This window comes from Anser cygnoides, chromosome Z (assembly GCF_040182565.1).
Source record: "Anser cygnoides isolate HZ-2024a breed goose chromosome Z, Taihu_goose_T2T_genome, whole genome shotgun sequence".
Lineage (NCBI taxonomy): Eukaryota > Metazoa > Chordata > Aves > Anseriformes > Anatidae > Anser > Anser cygnoides.
In genome coordinates, this window is record NC_089912.1 from 33,862,962 (window position 1) to 33,876,673 (window position 13,712).

Genomic DNA, 13,712 nt, shown 5'->3' on the forward strand with positions numbered 1-13,712 from the left:
GTGAGCCTTGATCGTTTCTTTCCTCGGTTTTAAATAATCAGTCACAAAAGAGCAGACAACTAGGTGTTGGAAGGCATAAAAGTTATTTAAGTAGGATTATTTATTTTATTTTGCAGCCAAAAACGTTTCACCAATGTAGGAAGTGATTTTGGTGCTCGGTAGTACAAGCTCTCTTTTCTCCTAAATGCTTGTGAGAAATAAAAAACCTGGAGATGACTGTCTTTATTTCCGGGAGTAGACTTCAAAATACGTGCCAGAAATGGACAATTTGAGTCTCCTTTCTCCACATCAAATGCGAGCTGGAAGGGGGATTAAAAACCAACCACGTGGTAGATCTGGTTTTATACTTTGCAACCTCCAGCTCCATTTATGTTCTTTACCCTGCTCAGGGAAGATTAGCCTCTAGATGGATGTGTCTGAGGGATCACCTCAGGGGCAGATCTGCATGCAGAAACCGGTTTTTGCCATGGCTGGAAGAGAGCTATGACCTAGCATAGCGCTCCATCCGAGCGGCTCCCCCAGCATCGCAGGAGCTGCTGAGAGCTCCTGTACAAGAAGCTTTGTGAAGGCAACAGCTTGGAAGGGGAAGCTCTTCAGATCTTTCCCCCTTCTTCTCCTCCTCCCTGGCCCGTGAGTGATTCAGTGTCCCAAACCTTAACTTTTTGTTACCACCTTCCTCCTCTTAATCTCCTTCATCTTCAACACCTCCTCCTCTATCACTACCATCTTCTCCTCCATCTGTCTGCCTCCTGGATCTCTCTCTTGTTTGCTTGCTTTCCCCCCTCCTCTTCCACCTCCCTCCTTCTCTTTCTTCTTGCCTTTTCCTTCTCTCTTTTCTTCTCTTTTCTTTCTCTTTTTCCTCCTCTTCCCCTACACGTTGTTGTTGTTTTTAGAAAGGATTCTTGCACCCCCTGGTGCTCTTGCGTTTTGTGTGGTAGGAGAGGAGATTGTCTTCTTTCTCTCTCTCCCTCTGGTTGCTCATTATTCAGAGAGAGACACAGAGGGTGAGTGAGAGAGAGAGAGAGAGACGGATATCTCAGGTCATCTGCAGCTGCAGCAAACCAGTGAAGGAGAGAGAGAGAGGGAGAGAGAGAGAGGGGGGGAAAAGCAGGGAAAGATGGCGATTCTCCATTGCTGAGACCTGGCAAGGAGCACATGAGACTCACAAAACAACTTCCACAACAATAACAAGAAGAAGAGCTAGGCAGAGAGGAAGAGGAGAGGAGACAGCAGCAAGAGCAGCAGTGCCGGGACGCTCCTGTAAGTTCTTGCAATTAAAACCCATCTCCGGTTTGGCATTGGAGAGATCATCTCTCATGTGTATATATATATCTTTTTGTTTGGTCTTCTCCGTCTTTCTTTCTTTCCACCACCTTCCTCTGAAATCCATTCATTCGGCCAACGGAGGAAGGAGGAAGAAAGAAAGGAAGAAAAAAAAAAAGAGAAGAGAGGGAGCGAGAGCGGGGTGTTTTGTTTGAGAGAAGTCTCTTGCATGGAGGAGGAGAAGAGGAGGAGGTGCTGGTGGTGGTGGTGGTGGTGGTGGTGGGAGGAGGAGGAAGGCGGTTAATTAATTTTTTGTTGTTGCATTAAAGGGGGGGGGGGGGTATGGGGAGATAAGTGAGATATCAGTCGAGCTTTCGGGGTGGGGGTGCCCGTGTGGATATGTGTGTGTGTGCGAGGTCTGGATGGTGCTGTGCGTGTGGACTTGGATCAGAGACGGGAGAGACACGGAGGAGAGAAAAGCTCCGTGCTGGCACGACCCAGGCAATCGGGTGACCTCTTTCTTCCTTCCTTTCTTTCTCTCTTTCTTTCTTCCTTCCTTTCTTTCTTTCTCTCTCTCCCTCTCTTTCTCCCCCTCTTCCTCTCCTGCTCTTTCTCCTCGTCCCCTCTCGCTGCCCTCTCTCGCCGCTGGCGAGGCTGGTCCCTCACCCCGCCGCTGGTGCCCCCGCTGCCGCGCTCCTCCACTTGGGATGCGGGGGTCCCCGGCGGCGCCGGGGCTGGGGGGCTGGTGGTGCCCGCAGGAGGTTGCTTGGAGGAGGACAGCGTTCAGCTGGAGAGCAGGAGCCATTACACACGCTTCTGCTCTCCTTTGAGAGAAAGAGAGCGTGAAGGGAAGAAAGGAAAGGGAAGGAGCCCACTTCTTCTCGCTCACTTCTCCGATGTCCCTACCTTTAAACCAGGCAAGGGAGAAGGAGCTTTCTCCCCTGCCCCTTTCTCCACCACCCGGAGCAGCTTTCTCCCTATCTTTCCTTCTCTTTCCCTTTCTTTATCTCCCTGTCCTCCATTTGCAAGCTGTCTGCTTTGGTTCCAGTCCAGGCTCCACAACACAAAGCTTCTCCTCGCTCTCGCACACATGCACACACACAGTCTACAGGCTCTTTATGTCTTCTGGAGTAACCTTCTTCTACCCCCCCTGCGTCCTCTTAGCATTGTGGTTTCTATTCTCCACACAGAGATCCTCCTGGAGCTTCATGTAGTTGTGATCTGATAGGATTTCTCCCCGCCTCACATCCCTCTTTTGGGGGAGAAAAGGGAAAAGTTTCATTCGTTTTTCTGGTGTTTGGAAGGAGAAAGACCTTCAAGTTTGAGTGCTTTCTGCTGCTGCTTTTGTGTGTGTGTCTGTGGGGGTCTGTTTGTCTCATGAAGCTGCTTGCATGTCTAAGAGGAAGTGACTAGTTTGGCAGAGAGCTGTGATCTGAGTCAGGTAAGCCATGTCATGTTCTCTAGCTCCACCAGAAAATGGAGGAGAGAGAGAGTAGACAAAGCTGAGATGGGAAGTGCTCCTAACATCGTGGATGTGTCTCCATGTTTTGAAGCTTTGCTGGCAGAAGGTGGCTTAATCATGATTTTTTCCCCTAGGGTTTCTTCAGTTTTTTCAATGTACAACATTGTGATGGGTCTTCTCTCTGACTTCATGCTATCAGGAAATGAGGATTGGAGGAAATTGCTCAGATTCTCCTTCACACAGAGAAACACATCCTCAGGCTTTTTTGCTCTTATGCTTTCATGTGGAGGTCACCTTTCTAGACATTTTTCTTTGGTTAAAGACCACAGAATTTAGGAGGTTGATCAGTTGACCAAAGAATTGTGTATGTATGCTAATATTTATAGATTTTTGAAAGCATTTGGAGGTAAGTGCACACAGATTGAGGCTGCTCAGGTTCTTCCAGAGAATGTCATGAAATGTCATTTTTTTTTCTAGGTGATGCTGTTGATGCCTGATTTATGGGATTTTTAACTTCTGATTTTCAAGAGCATTCCTTCTTTTGGATTCATTTTATATTAAGATGGAATATTTCTCCCCACTCACTAGGTTGCATTAAAATGATACTGGCAAGCTTTTAGTAGGTTCCTCAGAGCATCATAAAATACACAATTTCTCTTGGAAAAAATGAAACAGTTTTCACAGCTGTCTTTTTTGGTGTCTTTAAAGGTTTTTTTTTCTGAAAACTTATGGCAACATTCTTGTTATGATTTTAATGTAATTATGGAAACCTAAGATCTTTAAAGAGAGATAGCAGTTGAAAAGGAATTTGTGTGTTTTTTTTTAGCCCACCTTTTAATCTGAAATCAGTTTCAGTAGTCTCAAACCAGGCCTCACTCTTTTCCCACCAATCTTGGTTTGCACATCAGATGCATAGTAGATGCAGTTCCTCAAAAAATTCAAACTACATGCTGAAATGCATGAGGTGGATACCAGGATGCAGTGCTACTGAGTTTGAACGCACTGCTCCATAGAAAGGTAGCATTCATATGTAGATTATTTTGAAGCATTTAAGAAGGAACTTGTTATATATGGGAGGTATATGTTATAGAATAGGAGACCAGTGAATCTGAAAACACACTCCCACATGGGCACCAAGAACAGAAAGATTTGATGACTGTAATCACTAAAGATGAACTTGGGATCCAGCTACTGCAAGGTTAAAATCAATGTCCTTGTTTCATTTTTCCTGTGGAATAAATTGTGTAGTGTATATACTCCAATATTATTGGAAAGTATACTGCATTATCAGCTGTGCATTTTGTTAGTGCTGGTTGCTGATAATGTCACACAAAGTACTGAGATACTGTGGTTATCTCCACCCTTCTGAAACGAAGCATTTTCAGAGGTGGGCCATGCAACATACCATTTCATGTATGTTTCATCTTACAGTTTGACAAAATAAGAAAGGAGGTTAACTATTTTTTTTCTTTTCTTTTTTTTTTTTTTTTTTCCCCGATGTGATGTTCATTGATGCGCTTTACAATTTCTGTACAGGTCTAAATCAGCAGCCACTGAAGATAATAACAAAGTCCTCACTGACCTCTGCTGGTTGGGTCAGATCCTAAGTATCCATCCTCTCTATTAGGTATATTGTCTCCATAGGTATCTGATCGTGTTTCATAGTTTGAAATCATGAATTTGCTCTTACTTCTTGAGAAGTCAACTCAGTGTTTACACTACAACATGACCTGCAGATACATTGTTCATAAATGTGGCATGTGCAATACAAGAACAAGTTTAAGATTTAAGCTGGGGATCTTGATGGGAGGGCATCTTGCCCCTCTCCTGTGGTGACAGACACCCTAGGAAAAACAACATTTTTGCAATGGTTTGTATTGGAGAGTGGTGTTATTTGAATAGGTGTTTTCTCTACTATGAGACTGAAATATCTTTAGAGAAGAATATTCTCATTAATGATGTTCCTTGTTTTAGTCTGCCCAGACTGAATTTCACCTTACTGTTAGAAGACTAGCTGAGTGACTTTTATTTTTTAAAACAAAAAAGCAAAAAATGAAACAAAAGGCTTTCAGGGGATCTAGAATGATAATTTTAATTCAAGAGATAGTGGTGACCAGTATGTTTCTTGTCATCAGACACAAATTTCTTCATTCAGATATTGGATTTCAATTGCTTTTGATTTATGAGCACCCACAGTTTGTCCATGGTGCAAGATCTATCAGAAACTGCATTCATAGCTTATTGTTCAGTATATAAACTAGCTTTTCTTAATCACTTTTCTCAACCCCACTAGACATAACCTAAGGACCACTGCTTTAAAAATATTTAAACAAATATTTGATTTCCTTATTCCTTTTTTATAGGTTAATAATGAACTACATTCTGGAGAAACTTAAAACATCATGTTTATAATTTCTTTCCATTGGTTTTAAAAATAATTTTGATACAGGAGGAAAACTAAAAATGTGTTGTATATGCCCAGGCAGTGAGGAATATGAGTACACAATTGGATGCTGGAAATGGAAAACTGCAAACACAAGTGGAAAAAAAGATGGTCATTTTAATTTAGTAAAGTTTATAACAAATTTTGCAGTGTTGTGAACTTTGATTTAAAGGAGAATTGACTTTTAGGAAGACATGAGTAATTAAAGAGTTGATAAGTATTGGAGAAGAACTGCCTTCAACATAGATGTCTGGACATCTGGCAGATGTTACCGTGGGCCCCAAAGAATGGAAAAGTTTAATTTTAGTCTTAGAAAGGAAATGTGAAGAGCTAAAATCTTATAATAGTACAGGTTACAGTTTGAGGAAGGTTACTTCAGAAGAGCCCAAAGATGCCTCCTGAAATTTGGAATTCCAAGAAACAAGTGTAAATGAGTTTTTCCTGTGTGTTTTCCTATGATTCCAAACATGTGGAGTTACAGTATAAATTGAGATTGCTCTATTTTTGCTCTAACACTTTCTCTGCATGTTGTTGTGGATAATTACTTAAACTGAGCAGAACACTACTTTGAGCTTCATAATAGGGCAATATGAGTAAATGAATACTACATAGCTTTTCAATAATTTCACAGATATAAGTCCTTTTTCTGCAGTTTCCTACTTCATTTACTCACATTGCCCTATTATGAAGCTAACACTAACCAAACCTAGCAATGAAACCTGTAGAAGAATAATTATCAAAAAAAAAATAATCTTAACAACAACAAAAAAACACTACAACAAAAAATGAACTGAAATACTGAAAAGGATGTTTGGAAGAAGCACAATGGTAAAGGAAGGGAGATACTCTTCTGACAGATCAGGAAAGGCCCATGAAGACCCATATCGTCTTTGAGTCATTTCAGGTACTATGTTTCCCTATATGTTGTACTTTGGTATATTTTCAATGTACTGTAGCAGAAAATAATATAAATGTTCTTTTTTTTTCCTTTTTTTTTTTTTCCCTTAATCTTTGTTTTGAACTGAAATCCTGTCTTTCATGAACTTGTTCCAGAGGAAAAAGGTCTGCTGTTACTATCAGCTATATGATTTACTTAACACTTAAAGGATGTGATCACGTATGAAGTTCTAATTGCTGGCTTTAGTAAAATCTTTAACTTCATCAAGTTAAATGTTTGCTATCTTTTCAAACAGTTGCTTCCTTCTAGAGTGCTAACTAATCAAGCAGTCTCTCTGAAAGGGCTTGTTTAATGGAAATCTTTCGGGTAGCATTAAGATATAATACGGGCCCATAGCACATGACACAATGAAGTATTAATTGAGGAGGGGATGAGAACTGCCACCTTACTCTTCAGGGAATGAAAGTGAGGGCAATTTTGAAGAGAAGTAAGGAGAATGATAAGAATTAAAGTTGCTTAAATATCTGTTAAACTGCAGAAACTTAAGTTCCTCAGAGACAGGAACTCAAAATTTTTAAAGAAAGAGATGCTGGAGAAGGTGGTGTGATGTAAGTCTTCTGCTGCTGGCAGAGACACAGTTAACATTGTAAATGGTTGAACTTCAGCATGGCACTTCTCCAAATGAGTTGACTGTTGAAAATAAAATGTTCCAGAAGAACTGGGAGAACAGGAAAGAAGTTAAAATAGCATGGCTTGTATGCCAGTGCTGAAAGAAGAAAAGGGGGGAGGAAGGGAGATAGCTCAACTTATGATAATTATCTTGTTGGTTGTAGTGAAAAGGCTCTAGCAGAAGTTTCCAAATGAGGGGACTAGATTTAATGCAATCTTAATTTATGTCCTGAGTTCTGGAAGTATTAGTCTACTTTCAGCATGTGTTTGGGAAGTTGAACACATGCGTAAATAAAAAGTCATATGAGATTGTTTTAGGGTTTGTTCCATTTTGTTCTTTTAACTTTGGAAACAATACCGAAGATCTAAAGTCTGACACTTATCTCTTGGGTTTTATGAAGCTGTGCCAGATGTTGCAGTACAAACACAACTCTGGAAGGTTTTGAAAGAGGGGATGAGATGGGGAAAGGGAAACCTTTATTTAGGGAAATCTTTAAATTCTGGTGTCTGATATTTGAAATACTCAGGCTTATGTACAACTTTTTTTTTTTTTTTTTTTCCTGTGTTCTCTTCATCTCTTACTGATTGAATATCTTGGTGCAGTTGCTTTGTTCAGCTTGAGTCAGTATCTGTTACTGCAGTCATCTCAAAATATCCTTGCTTAACCACTGATTGAAGGAGCTTTCCTTTAAGCAGTGTTTGGAAAAGAACCTTTCCTACACTCTTGGTTGTGATTGGTTTGTAGTCATTTTTTGAGACACAATGATTATCAGAACATCAGTCCCAGATTTAGCGGTAATACTATACCTTTCATTTCCTCTTGATCTTCACCTCTTTGTTTTTGACTAGCTCTTTTTTTTTTTTTTTTTTTTTTTTTTTTAAATTTTTGGAAGTAATGATGGACCTCCATAGCTGCTGTCTGTGGGGAATACAGTGAGTTTTTGGCTGGGGCTAGAAGCAGTTCTGTGGGTAGAAGATCGTAGGATCCCTCAAGAAAAACAATCAATTTGGTAATTTAAAGAAGATGGAAATGAGACATCTGAGGATGTGCAGTCATTGTTCTTGACTGGAGTCAAACACAGTCTCTTTAAGAATACATTTAATAATGTCAGCATAAGGAGCTGTAGGCACAGCGTCAATGTCATGAGCGATTAGGAAGGACTTACTGAGAGCTTATCAGGGCAGCAATCATTGCAAGGCCACTGTGTTGAGGACAAATAATTCTGAGAGAACACTTTATTCACTGGACTATGGTTAGTTTTTCACTAGTTAAATTAAGAAATTAGTTGAAGTGTGTAGCTTGTTTTTTTGTGGTGGAAGATAAAAAAATCTAATTGGGAATGTGCAGAAAATTGAAGTTATTTTACACCTTTGGGAGAGAAGAAGCTAGATGCTTGTATTGTATGCCAGGAAAATGCAATTAATAATTTGCTGTTCATTTACATAATGGGTGGTTAGCAGCACTGGACAGTGTATTTGAAGCACTTTTTTTACAGGTATAGCCTCTGTGATGACCTGAAGATTAAGAAAGGGGATGTTCAGCACTGGCATTACTGTTGCTATTAAAAAGCTCTGGAAAGGGGTCTGAGAACCCCAGCTGCCGTTGTGGTGGAGGAAGTCAGGCCTTCAAAGGATACAAGGATTAGAGTGTCAGGAAAAGTAAATGGTAGCATCAGCACAAGTAGAAAATAGGCATAGCTATTCAGCAAACAGAAAAGTAGGCTAAGGCATGCCATAATTATGTGTAGTGGAAACTTGCTGCTAATAGAGCAATTGCGTGGGGTAGAGAGGCAGGAGAATGATTTTTCAAGACAAAACAAAGCAGACATTGCAGAGAATGATATAGGAAGACTGAGGATTCAGTGTGCTCGTGATAATGTGAAAGAGAAGACTTTGTTTTGAAAGATGCTAAAAATGGAATCTTCTGATGTACATGTGGTCACTGTTTCCGTGGCCTTGTAGGACAATAGGGGCTTCTTTGCACTGCCCGAATGAGCAAACTCTTCCTTCCCGCTTGCAGCTCTTAAGGTTCAAATAGTGCTGCTTCAGGGTGATAGCAGTAGTTGTGGAAAGAAAGCATCACAGGATATTCTTTTGGGGAAGAAGATGGGTCATACCGTATTGGTCTGTTGTCATGCAAACATTTCAAGATCTGATAGCTATGTATCACAAGAGCCAGGCAAATTCATCCCTGTCACACATTATCCCTAGATCTTTCATTGCTGTCAAAGAAAAGAGCAGAATGGGTGAACGTGACACCCAGAACCAGAGTTCCAGCAGCCTATACTTTGAGTTTCTCCTGATTTATCAAATAAACAGAGTAACCAAGGTAAGACTACATGTGCTGGAAAATTTGGGTTCAGCATGAGTTTGACATTCCGGGTGGTGCATTCTTAACCAACTGGGTTGACTTGGTGAAGATTTAAATAAATGTCTAGCTGAGATAGGGATCATTAATAAAGGGTCTGAATGCCAGAATGTGGCCTAAATGCCAGAATTCAGCTGTCTGATGATAATAAAACTTTTTTTTTCCCCTCTTCCCTCTTGTTGATGTTAAATTGACAGCTCACATTGTTCCATATTTCCTATGTCAGGTTGTGCAGAAATTTTAGATGGATTGGTGAAGGTAGTTTTTAACACAGACAGTTCCCTTCCCTTCCCTTCCCTTCCCTTCCCTTCCCTTCCCTTCCCTTCCCTTCCCTTCCCTTCCCTTCCCTTCCCTTCCCTTCCCTTCCCTTCCCTTCCCTTCCCTTCCCTTCCCTTCCCTTCCCTTCCCTTCCCTTCCCTTCCCTTCCCTTCCCTTCCCTTCCCTTCCCTTCCCTTCCCTTCCCTTCCCTTCCCTTCCCTTCCCTTCCCTTCCCTTCCCTTCCCTTCCCTTCCCTTCCCTTCCCTTCCCTTCCCTTCCCTTCCCTTCCCTTCCCTTCCCTTCCCTTCCCTTCCCTTCCCTTCCCTTCCCTTCCCTTCCCTTCCCTTCCCTTCCCTTCCCTTCCCTTCCCTTCCCTTCCCTTCCCTTCTCTAGTTTTCCCACAGAAAACCTGTATTGAGCAAACTTTTTCTGCAGAGAACTTAGGTCCCTGAACATTTGTTTGTTTTCACTAAAAATTGGATTCTTAGGTGTAGTCAGACTCAACTAGATTTGTGGGTAAGAGGGTGTTTATAACATGATTTTCAGCATTTCTGACCAAACACTGAGGAGACCAAAGAACTAGTGGCCAGCTCTGGAAATCTTGCTGTTAATTTTTTGACTTCCTTAAACAATCCATTCCTCTATTCAGTGAAATAGCCATAAATAAAATATAATGGGGATATTGGAAATTAAGACCTTGGTGCTAGATTTTTTGCAGTCAGTTGAAACAAAACCATGTGTACATAGGAAAAGAAAAGGTTCCTTTTGGGAGTGGTTCTGGTGTGTGAGATTGGACCAGATCTCTTCTGTTTGCAAACACTTGGAGATGGCCACTGGAGGTATCTGCCACTTTTCATCTATGTCATTGCTCTCATTCTGACTGATCATTTTTTCTCAGATATGTTACTACTTGTGGTGAGTATGGAAGAGGCTAACTGTATACAGCATCTACTTAGCTTTAGTTGTTAATGTATTAAAGTCTGGGAAGGAAATGGCCATGAGGAGTCATCATGTTTCGTATGTTGTGTGGCAAGTGGTACTGTCAGAAACATAAATAAATGTCAATAAATCATTTCAAATTTGTTCATATCTCTTTATTTGGTTGGAAGCTCTGATCATGCATTTCAGTTTTTCTCTTCCTTGACTGCATCTGGGTGGCTTTGGCTGCAAGATATAGGACCTCCAGCACTGGTAGGCCCTGAAACTGTGCTTCTAGCGTGCCCAGCTGAATAACTTGACGAGTGTAAAAATGTTAACAAATGGATGATGGAAAACTGAGCATAGCCAGGCAGCTCTCAACCTTGTTAATTAGCTTCCTGACTGCTGAATTCTCTCTGCCTTCTCACATGGCTGTAACTTGCAGCCTTGCAAGAAAGGGTTTGGGTTCCTGGCCAGGAGCACATACTGAAAGTTGAATTCATGTAACTTGAAGTCAGTCTGGACTGGTTCTTTTTGGTCTAATTGACCTTTTATCTTTGGTGGGGGAGGGCAGTGGGGAGAAAGCATATCAGCTTTCAACTGTGTCAGGTCATATAGAGGTCAAGTTCTCTTGTCTGTGATCAAGCATATGGTGTAAAACAGCCCTGTGCATGATAGCACCAGGGCCTGGGGAGAGGAGAACCTTATCGGGCCTTCAGGAGGTAAATATGACTGAAGGCCGTTGTGTGAATCAGCATGTATAATGGCTCTCCACTTGGGGGTTGCAGGATTTATGTTTTTAACTCTTTGGTGGTTCTGGCCCCTGGTGTGTTTCTACTCTGCTAGGTTGAGAAGAAGCTGTTGTTTCTCAAGAGCATGCAGATTTCTCCTGCCAGGTTATCCATGCATGTGAGAGACTTTCTGAAACCCCTGGCTCCAAGGGCATAACTGTATTATTCACTGAAGCTGCTGAAAAAGTGAGTCAATATATTCTGGGTCTCTCAGCTGCATGAATAAATGAGTAAATCTGAATTATTTTTAAATGATCAGATTACAGAGGTGATAAACTACAAAGATTTTTCCATTCAACTCCCTCTCCACAAATGCAGTGCTCTCCTTCCACGGTGGAGCAGGAGGCAATACAAGATTTTCAGTGTGTTTTGTTCCCAAGAAACCACATAAAAACTGTTAAGGTCCCTCTCAGAAAATGTTTTTGAGACCAAAAGCCTTGAGTCAGGAGTTGCTTGGCAGGATGACAGGCAGGTTGACCAAGGGTTGCATGTGGTGTTCTCTTGCAAAATGAACATGAAATCCTCATTGCCCTCCATGTTGCTTCAGTGCTTCCACAGGTTCACCCATGCTACTTCAGTGGTGTACAGGAATATAATTTGCTTGCTGGTGTTATGGTCTTATCTCTGAAGATATTTATTTTAAGAATTCATGTCTACATAGGTTTGTTAATACTGTACTGTAATATCAGATGGGTTGCTGAGACCTCAAGAGGGTGAGCAATCTATTTTTAGTGTGTTTGAAGGGTAGATGATGTTTCAGGTTGTGGAATGACTTTCTGGGGGGCCTGTTACCATACACTGAAGTTTTGTATGACATGGCAGTGGAGGCCAGTCATATGATGATGAGGTAGTAACTTAAATGGGACATAAAAAAAATCCTTCTCATTGGGGAAATTTTAAAGATAGATGGAGCTAAAATGCTATACAGTCTATTCTTATGCTTGTTTCCTTGATATGCTGAAAACATCTAATCCTCTTTACAGGTGAAATAAGCAGCCTGCTTATGAGCTGAAGGCAATGCCTGCTGATCTGTTGACATCCAGATTGGAGGGTTATTCATGTCTAAGTAAGAATTTTAATAATAAATGACCAAAAGACTGTTTAGTTGCCCAAGTGGCACAAAGAAGATGGCTTATGATCTCCTTCCACATCAGAAGTTAGTCACATGTGGGAAGCTGGACACTAGTAGTGCTGTCCTATTTAAACATATCTGAGATCCCAGCCCTAGAGAGACTGGAGCTCTAGGCTGAGAAGTCTGCCTCTGATAAATGTCTGCTTGCAGCAATCTGAATAGTGACTCCAGCCTTGCTTTGGAAACACTGCACTGTAGTGGTAGCCCTGGAGAACCTATTTTAATGATTTATTATTGTTAGATTTTAAGTGAATTGGCTTCCTATTTGAAGGCACTAAAACTGCAACTTCTACAAGATTCTTCTTACATTCCTGGGATTTTGTTTTGTGTGCAGACATTTATGTGTTATTTATTTATTTAATAAATCCTCACTACCACTGTTACGAACATTAACAAAATGTTTTTTAATAGGTCAGACCTCATCTCCCATTGTATTTTGTTGTTACTGCAGTACATTTGGCAGATAATACAAGATGAGGGCTAAAGTCCTTATCCTGTAAAAGCTTATTCATTTGAATAGTCCCTGTGATATGACTTTGAGTTTGACTGCAGCTACTCCTGTTCAGTACGCATTTAAAGATCAAATCCTTAACTACATGGACTAATTCTTTTGGAGTTTTCAGGGAGGTATTTGGAAATTGCATCTTAAATAGAAGATGCCTTCAGCTTTCAACAGCTACCACCTACATACACGAGATGTTCATTTGTGATTGCATGTGATAGCATGGTTGTAGCTGGTTTGCAACAGCCAATGGGAACTAATGCTGTAGATAATTCTTTCACTTTCATTCATGTGCTCCTTTTCTTTCATTCTCACTCTTTGTATTTTGACAGGGGGAGCATGTGTGTTACAAATACCTCAAGTTTGACTTCAACTAATGCTGGCATGTCCCTGAAATATGATTTTATATGAGTTTGAGGGTGTTCAACTGGGAACATTCATGTTTCTTTGTTGCCTCTAGATGATCTTCAAGCATTTTGGAGCCACGTCACTAACTGTGGTGTTTTTGGAAGCCATGACTTTTCACACTTTTTTTGCCATTAAGAGAATGGTTTGAATAGACACTGGCATGGTAAATTCCTGTTCAAGACAGAGGTGCTTTGGATCAGGGAAAATGTAACCTAGACCATTTTACAATGATAGGAGTGTGTAAATTTGCATATGTGTATATAATAGAAGTTGCTATCCATGTGTTCATGCTACTATGGTACTTCATCTGGCAGATCATTTAAATATTTACTCCAAAAGATCTTGTTCTCTGTTGGTGTGAAGCAGCACTTCCAGTTATTTTTAGGTCATTTTCATCTTAGCAACCCTGTTGGAGATAAACCAGACACAAGTGCTATAAAGTGTCCCTGCGTTTTGGTAGAAATTAATAAAATAAAGTTTAATGGTTTGGTCCCAAGGGGAGAACAGACCATCTGGTTAACAGAAGGTTCAGCCAAGTAATACAGTGCTGAGAGTACCACAAACCAACCCAGAATATCTGGTAATGTGTCCAGTTGCTGA

The 13,712-nt window shown here is 40.9% G+C and overlaps 1 protein-coding gene across 8 annotated transcripts in view; it reads left to right on the forward strand.

Annotated features, from left to right (window-relative positions):
• Positions 1-395: 395 nt before the first annotated feature.
• Positions 396-13,712, forward strand: part of ZNF462 (zinc finger protein 462) — a 98,008-nt gene continuing 84,691 nt past the window's right edge. For 2 of the 8 annotated variants that reach the window (XM_048051203.2, XM_066987604.1), the window contains exon 1: positions 668-1,260. The gene's annotated coding sequence lies outside the window, so the exon portion shown is untranslated. The other 6 variants (XM_066987603.1, XM_048051200.2, XM_048051205.2 and 3 more) reach the window with 6 other exon arrangements.